This window comes from Macrotis lagotis, chromosome 3, assembly GCF_037893015.1.
Source record: "Macrotis lagotis isolate mMagLag1 chromosome 3, bilby.v1.9.chrom.fasta, whole genome shotgun sequence".
In the NCBI taxonomy this organism is placed as follows: Eukaryota; Metazoa; Chordata; class Mammalia; order Peramelemorphia; family Peramelidae; genus Macrotis; species Macrotis lagotis.
The window spans coordinates 243,286,261-243,298,293 of record NC_133660.1 but is presented as its reverse complement, the minus strand read 5'-3'; positions in this window follow the sequence as shown (position 1 = coordinate 243,298,293).

Sequence of the window (12,033 nt, the reverse complement as noted above, 5' to 3'; positions counted from 1 at the left end):
AAAGGAGAAACCTTTATAAAGAACTTATTTCCTTAATTACTAAGTTTCTATAGCTGTTAAGATGTTGCCTGATTCTTTAAAAGGACTCCAAATGGTTAGAACCCAAAGCTGAGGCTATGTGAAGGAACACACAAGATTAGAAATCTCTAGTGAGAACTGGGGTTGTAATACAAGTTTTATTTTACTTTCTGCTGTCCAATCAAATGGAATTTTTAAGACATGTATAAAAGAAGAAGAATTAAAGTAAAATTAGGAAGTGAGTACAAACAAGGACAAGGCCACTATAAACATTACATTTGGAAATTGTCATTCTGGCATATTATTTAAAACAACTTACTAATTCATGGTGACCCTTGATACTAAGCTTGGTCAACAGTGTTCTTATCCAGAATTCTCTGGATGTTTATGTGTTAGTAATTGTCAAGTTATAATCTGGGTTTAAGACAGTTAATCTGAGAGTGTTACTATAGTTTTAATTTTTCTCATTTACTTTTTAATTGGAACTGTTATTTCTTTGGTGCAAAGTGGCCTTCCTGCACCAATGCCAATAAACACCTTCTCTTTAACTTTTAGTCTTATTAATTTTTCAACTTCTGATCTTATTTATTAATGATTATAAGTTATTTAATTTATTAATTTTGTCTCTATAACCTCTAGTCTTATCTAACTTAGAGAATTGTCTGAGTGACACATAAGTGTCAGAGGAGAGATTGAACTGAGGGTTTCTGTCTCTAATGCAAATTTTTATCAGTGGAAAGAGGTACTTCTAAGGTACTTGCTTTAAATTGCTAAGTTACTGATCCAAAGTTAACTTTACTTAATAGTCTTCATTTTGGAACTTTTTATCTTCATCAAAATCTTGAAAATTTCCAAAACCTTCCAAATAATTAGGTTTGTCTTTTCCTCATAAGTCCTTTATATACATTCATATAATGTGCATTTCCAAAATGTGGGGATATCCTTTCATGTCTCTCTTCCCAATTTCAGGTAATCCAAACTAGTAAATATAGCCCTCTTCTTCTACCCTGCAAGAAGAAACCAAAATTCAGGGAAATTTCCCATACTGATTTCTTGTAGAAATTCAGTTTGTCAAAAAACATAATGAATATGGTAGAACCTGAGAGGAGTGTGGCTTTATCATTGAGAAGCGTAATATAATTTGAATTGAATAAAAAAAGGTTTTTTTGTTCTGGTTTTGTTTTGTTTCCCTTATGTTTAATTCCTGAAACTGTAGCAGAATTACACAATTTCACAATTACACAATTTCAGGATGCTAGTAATCAGAAAGACTAAGATTATGATGAGTTCCTTGGGGGAAACATATGTGTCCTCATTTAAAATAGGTTCTATTTATGGCTCAGCACAATCTAGGGGAGTAGGAACTTCATCTGAGACTCATTTGTTTTGATCTAATCACCTTACTCTTCATGACTATTCTCCAGATTCCCTCTTTCCAACCTACCTCTTCGGAAAAATTTTGAAATGAGGAAGGAAAGAGAAAGCAAGACAATATGAGGGAACTTAGGTATAAAACAAGAAAAAAAATGAGAAAAAATGAGTTCTCAGAGCACTAGCTGAAAATTCTTGGTGAGAATTTTAACAGAAATCAATATATCCACTATGACCAAGTCAAGATTTTTTCAACTTAAGTAGATTTGACTCCAATTCAGGCCATCCTACTATGTGATTGTGCTCAGGATTTTATGTTAATTCCTCTATCTTTACACCTCAGAATTCTGATGTAGCTGATGAAATCACTGGTTTGAACTCAGCAGGGCTTTATTTTCTGATGATGGAGACTTTAACTTAAGGAAATAGATGCAAAGATTTAGATGCCATTAATGAGCAATGTAAATGAAAGCTTGTGCAATGTTCAATAGTTTGTATTTGAGTCAAGTCTGACTCTTCATGACCCAATTTGTGGTTTCCTTGACAAAGATATAGGAGTGCTTTGCCATTTCACTCTCCAGATCATTTTACAGAAGAGAAAACTAAGACAAACAAATGAGTTAAGTGACTCATTCAGAGTCACATAGCTGGAAAATGTCTGAGGTCAGCTTTGAATTCTGGAAGACCAGTCTTCCTGACTCCAAGCCTAGCATTCCACTGTGTTACCTAGCTGTTCCAAGTCTCCTTTTTTGAAGGATATAATACCTTTACTTTCCCTATATTCTCACATTCCCCACGTGGCCAATACCAAGTACAACTCTGAGAGAATCATAAGGTTGATTCTCTTGTCTATAACAAATCATTAGAGTATTGGTTGAATGACTTGAATACTCATTTTTGGCAGATTAAATAGTGCTTTAGTAAGCAAAAAGCAAAAAAAGAAGAAATGTGAGGAATGGCCCTTAAGAAAAAATGTCCATGTAAGTAAACTTGGTCCTCAAAGCCTTGTGAATTCGTGAGTTAAGTTAGAAAAATGTGTAAAAGCCTTGACTACCTCATAGATAGGTCCTAAGAGGTTGATGTGACAAAATGTCTAGGTGAAAAAGCTTACCTGCTAATGTGAAACAATTTAGCAGATACTATAATATGTCAAGAGATAATCGGGCTTGAGAGAACTCTGCCTTATAAGGATGTCTCTTATCTTGAAAGTATGATACCCTATATTCAGTGACTGCCTTTTGAGAGCCCTTCTTGCTTTTTGAATAAGCTTCCACTGGTATTACATAAAAGGTAGAAGTGTGTAATGTTACAAGACCACAAGCATGGAGGAGAAAAGGAAAAAGGCTCTCAGTCACAGTGATGGAAGAAAAATGCAAAGTTCAGATTGGATTATGGAGTAAGGAAATTAGAAAGCATAGAGTTTGCATGAACCTCATTCAGCCTAGGGTGCTGCTAATCTGAACTAGTCCTTTTTTTCACTCACTCTGGAGATAGAGGACAGGTTGAAGAAACCTGATGTATCTGCAATTTCTATAACCATTATTTGGAGGACCCGTTTTACCCAGTCAGTTATTCTGGAGTTGAAATGATCCTAAGTGTTTGAGTTTTTCATGGCATCATTTCTTTGGAATGAAGAGCAAGAGACTCCTTTTCTTCCCTCTTCCCAGCACTGCTTTGGTCCCTTCATTTCTTTTTTTAAAACCTTTTTTTATTCTTTCCAGTTACATGTTGTAAAAGTTTTTCAACATTCATTCATTTGCATATTTGTGTTACATAATTTTCTACCACTTCCCTTCCCAACCCCTTTTCCCTCAGCAGCAAAGAGTTGAGTAAAAATTGTACATATACATTTGTTTTTAACATGTTTACACATTAGTAATTTTGTGTATGAGGAATTAAGATTAAAGAAAAGGAAAGAAGACCACCATGGGTTAGGAAGGAAAAACATAAGAGAAGTTTTGGGGGGTTTTTAAGTGAATATAGTATCCATTCAGATTCTATGGGGTTTTTTGGTTTATTTGTTTTTTCTCTGAATGAGGATGGTATTGTCCATAACAGGTCCCCCAGAGTTGTCCTTCATTGTTGGACATAGTTCATCCATCATAGTTAGTTAACCCACACTGTTGTTGTTAATGTGTACAATGATCTTGATTCTGCTCTTCTCACTCAGGATCAGATTGTGTAATTTTTCCATGCTTCTCTAAAGTCCAATCATTCATGGTTTCCTATAGCACCATAGTATTCCATAATTCATTTACCACAATTTGTCCAGTCATCCCCCCAATTGATGAGCATCCCCTCAATTTCCAATTCTTTGTCACTACAAAAAGAGCTGCTATTACATATTTTTTTAACATGCGGGACTTTTCCCATTTTTTTAATTTCTTTTGGATATAGACAATGGAACTGCTGGGTCAAATGGTATGATCAGTTTTATTGTTCTTTGGGCAAAATTTCATATTTCTCTCAAGACTGATTGGTTCAGTTCACAACTCCACCCACAATTCTGCCCCTTTATTTCAAGAACATAGCTTTTTTTTTTTGCTTGATGATCCTAAACTAAGAGGTCAACATCAGCTCTCATACATCCTCTATTACTGAAGGCCACAGAAGTGCAGGTTACAAAGGTATGTGTACAAGTTGTCAGTGGGATGATCTTATAATAATTATTCTCTCTCACTTCCCCAGGAAGATTTTGTCCTAGGGGAAAAAACAATCTTCATTCAAGGAACTCAAGTTCTCAAGCTTGTTCTAGACTTTCGTCCTTGAGTCCCTTTTTTTCAAATCCAATGGAAATGTATATTTATATTCCTCTTAACTGTTCCTATCACCATTTAAGTATTTATATTTCTCTCCTAATTTTCCATAATTTCAGTGTAGCTATATTGAATTTGCAAACACCATCAGTTCTACTCAATTTGAAATCTGTATCTTAAAGAAATGCCATTTGATTAAATATAACTAGAGGAAAGATAGTTAACACACACAATTTGTCAGTTGTTAAATGAGAGGTGAGGGGAGAGGAGAATAAAAATATCAAGAAATTATTTGGTGTTGGACTCATCTTGAGAGTGACATTTGAATGGATTTATCATTAACTTAATGGGTCAAATGCTAAAAATCTTTATTATGTCTGGCTCAAAATTTTTTCAGTGTCAGACTGAATCCTTCAAATTTGGGCCTTCAGATCATCTGAATTTCTGAATCATCTCTTTATTAAGGTATGAACTCAATACTGTGCAGTTAAAGGGGGAGAAAGATATCAATCTTAATAGGAGATGCTTCTTACAGAACCCTGAAGACAAAAAGTGACCAAATCCCAGATGATGAGACTTTCTCCATCATTCTGATCCATCTCAAAGGGAAGTATAGCTTTCCAATAGAAGATATCACCAATTCTATGTCTAAAACCTTTACAGGAATTTGGGCTATTTCTCAGAAGCAATGAATCATCTTTGGGTTGTCCTATGGTGTGAGGACTTGCTTAGCCTTTTCAGGGCTACTAATCAACCTTTGATATTCACCTGACCCAATTCTCACCTGTGGCTCTAAGAAGCTGTAGCATGTATAGTAGCCACATGCTGTTAAACTATTTCAACAGACAGAGTAAATTAGTTTGAGGGTACAGAGGGATCTCAAAACCTATTAATAGGGGAAGAGCAGTGGATAAGCACCAGCCCTGGAGTCAGGAGTACCTGGGTTCAAATCCAGTATCAGACATTTAATAATTACCTAGCTGTGTGGCCTTGGGCAAGCCACTTAACCCCATTTGCCTTGCAAAAAACCTAAAAAAACTATTAATAAGTTATGGGGGTATCTACCCCAGGCATGTGAAACTCCCCCCCAGCAAAATAGTTCTGAACAATTTCTTCCAATAGACTATAAAGCAACAGAAGCAGATGCTGTGGAGCCCTTAGAATGAACATTGCCAAAGTAATGTCCACAATATTCCAAACTTCTCCATTTGTTGCACTGATGGTTTCACATATGGATGGTGTGGTGCCTCTAATGTTTTCATGGTGTTCATTGTTAGACCAAAATGAGTACAAGCAGCAGAAAATATAGATCCATCTTTTGTTGCAACTCAGCTTCAGAGGTTGCATTGAAACACTGTCATCTGCAAATAGAAGATCATGCACCAACACTCCCTCCACTTTGGTCTTGACTTACAAGTTGAAGAATTTGCCATCAGTGTGGTAGCTAACCTTGAGGTCATGTTCATCCTCAGTGACAGTGTTTGATAACATGGCTTAAAATATCATGCTAAAAAGTATGGGAGCAAGGATACATTCTTGTTTCACTCCATTGGTGACAGTGAAATCTCAGAAGCATCATCCAGTATCCAGAACCCGGGCATGCACACCATCATGAAATTGATGTATCATATTGATGAACTTCTCAGGCAACCAAATTCTGACATAAATTTCCATAAACCCACATGAAGTCTCAAGAAGGCAGATAAAATTCTGTTTTATGCAGATAGTAACAATTCAAAGTGCTTTTATGATGCCTGAAAGCTATTTACAGGTGCATCTTAACTACTCAGTGCTGATGGATCCACATTGATTAATGATAGGAACATGATCCCAGAGAGAAAGGCTGAACACTTCCATAGTATTCTTAAAAGACCATCATCAATCAAGCAGAAGTCATTGACCGCTTACCTCAAGTTGAAGTTAATCTGTCCCTAGCTGATGTTCCAATTGAAGAAGTTTTGAATGCCATTAGGCTCTTTCAAGTGACAAAGTACCTGTTGGTGATTCTATTCCAGCTGAGATCCACAAGGTGAGGGATCCATTGCTTATCCAAACGTTGACTGAAATTTTCCAGATTTTTATGACATGAAGAGATTATCCCCAAGAATTCAAATTGTCCATCTCTATAAAGGTAAAGGGAATAGATTGTCCTGTGACAATCACAAGATGTTTCTCTTTTAGTCATTCCTGGTAAGATTCTTTCCAGAGTCCTTCTCAATAGGTTGATCCTTCACCTGGAAAATGGTCACTTCCCTAAGGACCAGTATGGCTTCAGAATGGGTAAAGGAATAGTCAATATGGAGTTTGCTGCCAGACAACTCCAGGAAAAATGCCAAGAGAAAAACAGAGATCTGTATACAATGTTTATAGATCTCACCAAGGCCTGTGAAACTGTCAGTCATGAGGGCTTATGGAAAATTATGTCAAAATTTGGTTGTCTGAAGAAGTACTTCAATTCCATGACAGGGTGCATTTCCAGTTTCGGGATAGTGTACGATGCTCACAAGATTTCCCAGTCACCAATGGAGTGAAACAAGGATGTGTCTTTGATCCTATACTTTTCACCAACATGTTTTCAGGCATGTTAACAAATGCCTTCACTTAAGATGAACACAGCATCAAGGTTAGCTACCACACAGATGATAAGTTCTCCAATTTGAAAAGGATACAAGCCAAGTCCAAAGTACAGGGAGAGTTGGTACATGATCTTCTGTTTGCAAATGATTGTGCACTCAATGAAGTCTGAAGTCTCTGTTCTGAAGCAATCTCAATTCTCTGCTGATTGTGCTAATTTTGCCCTAACACTTAATACCAAGAAAACATAGGTGCTTCATCAGCCAGCACCACACCATCCTTATTGGAACTATTAATTATAGCAAATGGAGAATTTTGGGTACTGTGGACAAGTTCACTTACCTTGGTAGTATCCTTTCAAGGGAGGGACACATTAAAAATGAGATTGACATATGCATTGCCAGAGCCAACTCAGTATTTGAAAATTTCCAAAAGAAAGTGTGGGAAAGAAGAGGTATTAGACTTATTAACAAACTGAGGGTCTATGGAGCCATTGTGCTGACTTCACTGCTATATGCCTGCGAAACCTAGACAGTCTGCCAGTGCCAGATCAGGAAATTGAATCACTGCCATTTAAATTGTCTTGGGAAGATTCTGAAGATCACCTGGCAAAAGAAGATACCAGACACTGAGGTCCTTTCTCAAACTGAATTGCCAAACATTCCAACATTACTACAGAAAGTAAAACTACAATGTGTTGGGCATGCTGTTAGAATGCCAAAAGCATGCTTGTCAAAAAGACAATTTTATGGAGAACTCATGTAGGGCAAGCATTTACAAGGGGGTAAAAAGAGGCAATACCAGGGGCATCCTTAAGTTCTCCCTTTAAGAACTTTGGAATTGATTGTACAGTATGAGAGACACTGGCACAGAACTATTCAGCATGGGGTGCCCTCAACAAAGTGGGTGTTACACTCTTTGAGGAAGACAGAATTGAAGCAATTCAAAAGGAAACATGACAAACATAAGTTTAGAATACCCACCCCAGATGTTCACATGGACTATTTATGCCCAATCTGTGGTAGAGCATTCTGAGCTCATATTGGTCTGAGCAGCTACAGTGGGACACACTATCATTTGTCTCAAACACAGTGAAGTCATTTTGATCTTCAATAATAAAGGACAAGAGCTAACCACATTGACAATTTGAGATATAGGTTGCTACACTTTCATAGTATTTTCAATAGACTGTCATCAATCAATGCCGAAGTCATTGACCTTAAACATCAGGCTGAAGTCATTTCTTCTCCATCTTCCAAATGAAGAGGTTTTGAATGCCACTTGGCTCCTCAAATTTAGCCAAGCCCCTGATACTGATTCTATTCCAACAGAAATTTATTTACAAGGTAAGGAGTCCACTGCTCATACAAAAACTGCCTGAAATAATCTAAGTTATATGGCAAGAGGAAGCTATCCCCAAGGAATTCAAGCATGCTTCTATTGTCCATCTCTATAAAGGAAAGGGAAATGGATTGTCCTGTGACAATCATGGGGGTTGGGGTGAGGTGAGGAAGGGTCTCTCTCTCTCTCTCTCTCTCTCTCTCTCTGTCATTGCTGACAAGATTCTTGTATGAGTCCTCCTTAATAAGCTAATCCTTCACCTAAATGATAATCACTTACCTAAGAACCAAGGGGTTTCAGAAATGACTGAGGAATGGCTAATATGTTTTTACCATCAACTCTAGGAGAAATGCTGAGAACAGAAGCATACAATTGTTGATCTAACTAAGGCCTTTGAACTTGTCAGTAATGAGGGTTTGTAGAAAATTATAGTAGAATTTGATTGCCCAAGAAGTTCATCAGATTATTCACTAATTCCAATATGGCATGTTTGCATAGGTTTTGGATTGTGGATGATACTCTAATAAAGCAGGTTTGTGTTCTTGTTCCCAATACTTTTTAGCAAGATGTTTTCAATGATGTTGTCAGATGCCTTCAATAAGGAGGAAAGCAGCTTCAAGGTCAACTATCCCACTGACAATAAATTGTTTCACTTGAAAAAGCAATCAGGGTGGAGGTAGACTGGTTTGTGACTTTTTATTTGCAAATAACTGTGCATTCAATGCCTCTGCAGCAAGCAAAAATTGGAGCAACTCTCTGCTTCAAAGTGCTTATTTTGAACTAACAAATACCACTAAGAAAACAAAAGTTCTCCACCAGCCAGTGCCATGCCATACACATAAGGAACCATCAGCTGCAGCAAATGGAGAAATGGTGAATGCAGAGGATAAGTTCACTTACCTTGGCAGTATACTATACAGGAGGGAAGATGGGTAGAAAGTGGATAGAGCACCAGATCTGGAATTAGGAAGACTCATCTTCAAGTCATTTATTTCTGTTTGCCTCATTTTTCTAATCTGTAAAGGGAAAGCATCAAACCAATGTCATATCTTTTCAAAGAATTCCCCAAATGAGGTCACAAAGAGTCAGATAAAACTGAAAAATAACTGAACGACAACAAAACTACCTTCCAAGGATCTAATTATTGATGAGTTGAAACAAGCATTGCCAAAGCTAGCTTAATGTTTGGAAGGCTCCCAAGGAAAGTGGGAAAGAAGAGGTTTATTAGGGTGCCTGAGACTAAAGGTCCACAGATGTGTTGTTCTGATCCCATTGCTGTATGCCTGTGAAAACTGAACAGTCAACCAGCAGCATGCCAGGAAACTGAATCGCTTCTGTTTGAATTATCTTAGGAATGTTCTGAAGATCATCTGGCAAGATAAGGTATGAAACACTAAGACCCTTCCTAGAGTTGAACTGGCAAGCATCCAAACTCTTCTGTAGAAAATATAACTCTTATAGGTTGGCCACCTTGCTTAAATGCCAACCATATGCTTGCCTAACAGAGTCACAAGAAGTAGTCAGAAGAAGCAATACAAGGACACTTTCAAGGGCTCCCTAAAGAACTTTGGAGTCCATTGTAAGACAGGGAAGATACTGGCACAGGACCATCCAATATAGTATGTCCCCTCAAAGAAGGTGCTGTGCTCAATGAACAAAGCAAAATTGCAATAACTCAAAAGAAGCATGAGATGTCCAAATTTAGACACATCTCCACGTCAGTTGTTCAAATGGACTATTTTTACCTTACTGCAATAGAACCTTCCAAACTTATATTAGTCTGATCAGTCACAGTTGGACTGCTGTAACTAGATTCCAACATAGAGATGTCATTTTGATCCTTTTTGAGCACAGAGGACAACCAACCACCAAGTCAGAATGGCTCCTTTTCAATAAATTTAGCCTTTGGATTATATTTGGGGCCAATCCGGTTGCATGGGAGAGAGAAGCTGTAGCTGGGTGGGGGAAGATTCATCAGGATACCATTGGTACTCTCACACCCAACATGCTTGAATTTTAATCTTGGTTCAAGTACCTAGAACACTCAGATGAAGTTGTTCCTTAGTTCTGGAATGAGCTTGTAAATATGTGAACCTAGTTTCAAGGCTATGGCACATAGATCCTATTGAGCTGAAGGATTTGCACCAGAAGATCCTGCAGTTACCCTTGACACTTGGGCATATAAATTTTGATTAGATTACTTAATGAAGCAAGCATATTTGAGGAGGATGACTTACAAATATTGTACTTGTTTATGATGAAAATACAATGACCTCCCAAAATTTATTGTTCTCTGTGATTTGAAGATTAAGAATTGATGTGAACATGCCACAAGTCTCTGAGCCTCAGTAGCATCTAGTCTGATTAGTTATCCTCTGAGTCACAAAATATTCATTTGTCTTCAATGGTCTTTTGTATACCTTATGGTAAGGAGATTCAGAAACCAATTAGATATCATGCTTCTTGTAGTATGCAATAATAGATGTCTTTAGAGAAGAATCCCAAAGTCAAGGAGTATGAAGGAGGTCCAAGGAATAAGAAGGTACATAGTTCTTAGTTAATATGCTTTTCTTTATCTCTTCTTCAATTTTCCAGCAAAGAGATTTCTAAAAAGCATCAAGGCTCTAAAAGAGTTTTCAGCACTCTGTGCTTCTTGCCATTTCCCAACTTGCAAAGAATGAATGTATGAGATAATTAAGGCTGAGAAGATTTCAAACAATATGATTGAAATACCTGCAAAGCTTTATGTCAAAGAACCAGAGGGTTTTATTTTGTTTTCAAGATTTATAAGGTCTCCATCCTAGAATTTGAAGTCTTTCTGGACAGAGAAGACTGTGAGAATATGCAATGAGATTTCCTTGGATCCTGGAGTCATGTCTGGAAGACAGTGCCCAACCTCCAAAACCATCATTTATGAGCTTCATTGGAATGCAAGGTTTTCTCATGGAAACAGTCTACTGTTCTCCCAATTAAGATAGAATTGTTGGGAGGTTTCCACTGTATAGAATTTTGTTCCTGAAGGGCTATGGTAAAGCTGCTTTGCTACCCATAGCATGAGAGGTGATGCTGAGTGAGCTCAGGGTCAGTGAGTCTCTGAGGTACAGGAGGAACAGCTTAACCTTCTTTTGGATACTGGATAACCTCGATCATGGAAACGGTTGAAGTTACTTTATCTTTGGCACATAATTTCTATTTTTAGGAGATTGTGGGGAATGGAGAAAATGTCTAGTCTACAGTCTTGTTGCCCACATGATCCAGAAATCCAGCAAGCTTCTTTTATATTGGACCATGACAAAGTTCCTTCCCTGTCTAGGAGAAGCTATGTGTCTTCTTCCCAGGTAATTTAAAAGTTCCTTCCCTGTCTAGGAGTGTCTTCTTCCCAGGTAATTTATCAAGTCTCCAATCAATTAGAGGAACAAATCTCCTCACAAAGAACATGCAGATCCTTGTATCTCAAGTCCAGGAAATGCAGAAGTCAGTTCTAGGACTCAGCTGATTGGTTATGACCTCCAATAGTTTAACGGTTTTTTTAAAAAAATACATATAGTTCTAATATGGGTATTCCTCAGCTGGTTGCCATATAATTTGATTGGTAGTTTTCTACATAAATAATTGATAATGCTGTTTATAATTTTTCATTAATAATCTGTTTTATCACAGGGTCCATATTTTTGTTTATTAACTGTTTAAGAATATACATGTTGTTTACTACATCATACCATATATGTGCTTATTATTGAAAAAACAACTTACAGAAAAACAAGTTACTCAAAACACCTCAATCACAAAATAGAAACTTCAAACAAAATGGAATTAGTTGTGTAAAGTTGAAAAGTCTATACCTATTCTCTTATTAAGATTGAAACTTATTCTCACTAAAACTCTTCTGGCCCAATCAACATAATGTCATCAAGGTAGGTGGTATTTCAGGAAAAGAAACCTCCTTCATTTCTTGGCTCACCAAAACATGACA